This window comes from Sinohyriopsis cumingii, chromosome 10 (genome assembly GCF_028554795.1).
Source record: "Sinohyriopsis cumingii isolate HCF-2022 chromosome 10, ASM2855479v2, whole genome shotgun sequence".
In the NCBI taxonomy this organism is placed as follows: domain Eukaryota; kingdom Metazoa; phylum Mollusca; class Bivalvia; order Unionida; family Unionidae; genus Sinohyriopsis; species Sinohyriopsis cumingii.
The window spans coordinates 42,978,821-42,984,820 of record NC_142970.1 but is presented as its reverse complement, the minus strand read 5'-3'; positions in this window follow the sequence as shown (position 1 = coordinate 42,984,820).

Genomic DNA, 6,000 nt, shown 5'->3' with positions numbered 1-6,000 from the left:
ATATATGTTTGTGCCGTCCCCCTTCTTGGGCCTCTAGACCGTTGTTTGACGGGTTAGAAGCTCTCGTAGAAGGAATAATTCGTGTGCTTGATAGAATGTGATGGCAAGCTATGAGTTCTTGGTTGTACTGTCTTTCATTCATTGCATACTTAAACCTGCTAAAAGACTCGAATAGAGGTTCACATTTCATAATATATGTTTGTGCTGTCCTTGAAACATCCCGACGAACTCGCTAAACGCTAGGGGTTCTATAGGGATAATTTTTTTTATTTTAAATATATATATATACTAAATAATGAACTACGAAAATATCAATGATGTAATTGTTGCTATTAAAAAATTGGAAAAAGATGGAATTAATATATCTAATGAACTAAATCCTGAAAAAATAGTTTCTGATTTTGAGATTTTACAAGAACGTAAAAACCAAGGAATGCACACACTATCATCTGAATATAAGCTCATGAAACGGATTCAGGCGGCAATGTTTCAGTCGCTAGCTACCGTAGAAGATAATCAGGTGAAGGAATTCGTTCCTCTCTCTGCCGCAGTGGAAAGAATTAGATCGCTCTTATCCCACGAGTACGAGGAAAAGAAAACAATTAGTACTCGCATAAGACTATTAGGAAAAATTATGTTAGCGAGTAACCTAGTTGGTGAAACGATCCAAAGTAATAATTCTGATGAAGATGACTGAGATCTTTGATCAGAAATATTATTCTGGGATTATTTTGCAATTTTGATGGGTTAGTTGGTACTTAGATTTATGCAAATCAATCACTTTTGCAATTTTGATGGGTTAGTTGGTACTTAGATTTATGCAAATCAATCACTTTTGCAATTTTGATGGGCTACTTGGCACTTAGATTTATGCAAATCAATCACTTTTGCAATTTTGATGGGTTAGTTGGTACTTAGATTTATTTCTGAATTATTATTTATTTCTGAATTATTATTTATTTCTGAATTATTATTTATTTCTGAATTTGATGGGCTAGTTGGTACTCAGATTTATGCAATTTATAACTCTGATGGGCTAGCTGGTACTCAGATTTATTCGGAATTATTATTTATTTCTGAATTATTATTTATTTTTTCTGAATTATTATTATTTATTCATAATTTTGATGGGCTACTTGGTACTCAGAATCATACTGAATTATTATTTATTTCTGAATTAATTTATTTATTTACTGAATTAATTTGTTTCTTTTTTACTGAAATTTAACAAAATTGTACAAATTTCTTAATTTTGAGTACCATTTACCCCATCAAAAACATAGAATTGTACAAATTTCTTAATTTTGAGTACCATTTACCCCATGAAAATGAAGAATTTCTTAATTATTTCACAAAATACAACAAAATTGTACAAATTTCTTAATTTTGACTACCATTTACCCCATCAAATTTACAAAATTGTACAAATTTCTTATTTTTGAGTATAATTTTACAAATTATTTATTTACTGAATTAATTTATTTATTTACTGAATTAATTTATTTATTTACTGAATTAATTTGTTTTTTTACTGAAATTTAACAAAATTGTACAAATTTCTTAATTTTGACTACCATTTACCCCATCAAATTTACAAAATTTGTACAAATTTCTTAATTTTGAGTATAACTTTACAAATTATTTATTTCTAAATTATTATTTTATTTCTGAGTTATTATTTATTTATAACTCTGATGGGTGAGTTGGTACTCAGATTTATGCAATTTATAACTCTGATGGGTGAGTTGGTACTCAGATTTTTGTGAAATGATCAAATTTTCAGAAAAAAATAAAACATTTTAAAAAAGATGAATTACCTCATCAGATATATTTATTTATTTAAGTTGATCGACTTTGATGCAGGAGTGTGCCTGATCTCTGTTACAAATGATCTCGACGGAGTTCATCTAACTGTTCTTGTGTTAATAAGAAATCCTCGTTTCCGTGTTCATCAATAACTAAATTAACGTTAAATTGCTCTGTGCTTTGTGAAAACGCGCGTTTTCAAGTGTATAAAAACCCTCACGTGCTGGTACATTACAAGATTAATTAAGATTTCACATACAGATTTATTACAAGCTCTTCTCCACGTAGGTCAATTAAGCGATTAAGGTGGTCTGTGAGTTTGAAATTTATTCGTGACAAATACTGATTATGTGTGCATAGATAAATATGATTGGTTGGTACTTGTACGATCAAATCGCCAGGGGTGAACTTGTGGTGTGAACGTGTATAGGATGTATCCTTGTTGAGCCTGATTTGATTTTCCAAGATCTATTTGACAACTGCCTTCGATTACGTCACAAACTAGATTAACCGCGACCGTCGACGTTATATTAACGATTCCCGGAGATATGTGTCTACCGCCGCAGAGTGGATCATTATTATATCTACGAACAGTTGCTGATGGAGTTATTTTTTTCCATGCATTAAGTATTTTAGGAAAGAACTCATCAATGACATCATTGACAGATTTTCTTAACTCAACTACACATTACCCGGGAAATTTATAATTTGGTATATCGGCTTCTGTTAATTTATATTTATCTAACCATTTTTTTGCATTAGATCCTTCAAAAAATTTTAAACTAACCATAGCTTGAACTATTCGGTTATTAAAATATTCCATATCTGATACAAGCTGATTTAATATTTCCACACGCGTGATGATTTTTTCACGTGATGACGCTGATATGTCAAAAACATGTTCGTTAAAATATTGATTTAGTTGATCTAGTTGTTTTTTTACATTCTTGATTGATTTCCTGAAAATATTCAACAATATCACTTTGACGAATACCTAAAGTAGTTATTTCCCCAGGATTTTTAAAAGTCCACATCTCAATATCACCGATAACGACAAATATGCTAAGCAGTGATTTATTTTTTAAATTACGTTGTTGTTCCCGGTATGATGGGTTAATTTCATGATATGATTGCCTATCCGTGACATAATCAGACTTTTTCGGTTCTGGTGGTATCTGTGTTATCGGTGGTGATATTTCAGGCCATCCTAGTACGGATCTTATCGTGAACTGATAAATATCAACGGCATAATCAGGCGAGTTTATTTCAATCGTCGAGGACAGCGTCGGCTCATGAACATTAATTGATATTTTGGCTTCTTTTCCTGTTATTGATTTTATTCTACGCGCAAATTCATCATTTATTTGATCGACCTCATAACTACCAGTTGGTATTCCAACAACAACCCACTCAGGTGTTCCATCGGGTTTTTTTTTTATCAGCAAATACAAGCGAATTATTTGCTGGTGTACCATTAAATGATTTTGATCTGATGTTTGGCCAGCTGTAATATACTCGTAATTGTGCTAGTGCAATTTCATTCGCGCGAATTGCTGTTGGAAAATTAATGTTAAATTCAGGATTAATCGAGCTTAGCGAGATCATCGTGGTCTTGTGCGGGGTTGTGTTTGTCACGATCTGCTGCAGTAATTCCGTCATTATTGATACTCGTACCTTTAATACCAGCGCAATTGTATACGCTGATCATCATTGAAAACTCAAAATCAGATATAATTCCATCATTGAGACTCGCTGATAACAACGAGGATAACCTCGTGTATGCGACAGTTGCTATGTGTAATTTTAACTTGTAATCGGATAACTTTTCGTTCGTGCAAGTACATATTTTTTTTGCAATGATATTAAGCACACCTGCAATTGTCGTAGTTTCACAAACACAAATAGTCACAGCTACTGGTGCCATCATTGTTACCGCGGATAATATTATTCCGCTTCCGGCAACAACAGCGGATACCGAATAAACAACAACGTCGATGATAACTAATCGTCGTTGATACTTTTATATTTTTACTGTATATTGTTCGACTCGATCTTTCCACGCTGCCTGCCATTCACGCGCTTGATTGTACCTAAATCTTTGAACGTCGATAGCACTCATTATATTTTATGCCGTAACCAATTGAGGTGTTTCAGTTACAAATTCCAAACACCACCAGAAGGATGTTGCGGTTAATTTCTTATCAGCTGCTTCCAGAATAAATATTTCCTCGGTTCCGTTATTTAATATGACAGATACAACCCCGGAAAACTTATCAGTTGAATGACGCCATGGATACGTTGTAAATATTTCAAATTTTGCAGCACTAAACACAGACAGCCTGTACACGCCAGTGACTGTTGCAGTATATTTGATAGTATTATTTTGCTGCGACCATGTTGCAAATCCCGATGATACCGTGCATACGATGTTGGCAATATGCCCGGAAGTTATTCCGGCTAGAATTTTAATCAAATTGGTTTTATTAACGATCTCAGGAATTCCCGCTACGATGTCTTGCTGTGTTTGTTTGATCGTGTCTAGGTTAGTTTTGATATCAACGAGTTTCATGTCAATGGCGTGCGGAGTGCCAAAGAATTTATCTATGGATTCGTCGGTTTTTTGAAAATTTCTTCGAAATCTTCCAAAAGCGCCTACGTGAACATCATACTCGGCTCGCAGCGTGGATAATTTACCATCTACGGTGCCATAGTTGACGTCGACGTATTTTTTTGTTGCTGCGTCTTCGTCGGATGTTGGATCTCTTAAAACCACTATCTTATTTACGTTCATGCTAAGTTCATCTGTCATTGTGTCACCGGTATTTTTTACGCGATTAGCAACAGCTGCGGTAATTTGATTTCTGATGGTTGTATACTTGAATCCCTAATTCTGCCGCTGTCAGTAAACACGGGTATATTATCCGTAACTGCACCAAGTACTCGTCGAATTATATCATTCCATTTGATATTGCTAGTTTTTAGTTTACCATGTCGATCCTGAAAAATAACAACCTCATCTGGGTCAACTCCAGCCAGGTTCATAATATCAGCGAGGTCATCCTTCGTCGCATACTTCGACAGATCAACATCGCCGGATGTTCTCTTAACGCGTGAGGATCTTCTTCCGTAAATATCAACCATTATAATAAGACCTGTTTTTTAAAACGCTTTACGCGCAACATAGCGGTTGCTTGTATAATCATGCACGACTTTATGTGGCGGTTTGGATGATTTTGATATAGCGTCAAGTACATTAATTACTTCACGGCCGCATATTGGCGGATCTGTCATTGTTTGTGTGGGTAGCGTTGAATACCAAACTTGCGCGTGAAGTGGTGCAACATACTTGATAAATTCAACAGGTGGAGCTAACCCGTATGAATCAAAATAAACGATTCCACGTGGATCAACCGCGTATGATACCCAATGAGTACCAGGTCCGGAACGTTCGTCGAGATTAATAATACCTGTTTCGAGTTTGTTTGGTTGTTTTGGTAATTGATCTCGCATGAAAACACCTCTAAAGGCTTTTATTTTTAATCGTTTAGCAGCATCAAGTAAATCAAAATTTGATGCTGGAACGTCTAACGTGGAAGCCTTAGACCTCTTCCCCAACGAGATCCTGGCAATCTTAAGCCGCGTCCCTTTTTTTGTATCCACTTCCTGTTGCTTTCTTTAGCGCCATTCTAGCAGCTGTTCCAACAGCACCTAACGCGGCTGCTTTTGCTACGGCTGGCGCGGCAGCAGCTATTAACGCTGGAATAGCCGCGAGAAGTGGAAAAATACCGCCTGTTTTAATTGAGTATTTAACCGCACCCGCAGAGAGTTTGAGTTTGACGCCTATTTTTGATTGTTTAGCGTCGTTGAAATGTTTAAGCTGGCGTTCTGATAATGATTGCTTATTTTGACCACCCGTGATCTGATCTCGCTTTAGTGATATTTTCATTCCGCAGTTTTTTGCTGAATTTGATTGAAGCTTTTTAATCTGATCGTGAGTCAGACTGACACTAACGTGTTGATATGGCATTTTATGATAATACTCGTGTTTTTAAATAACATGATTAAAGATTTTCCACTGGTGCATCAACGACTCTCATTCGACCACTACCACCTTCAAGTAACATGGCTTTATCGCTGAGAATAACCGCGATTGCTCTGTAATCAGCATTACCTGTATCTAATGTTGCTTTAAGA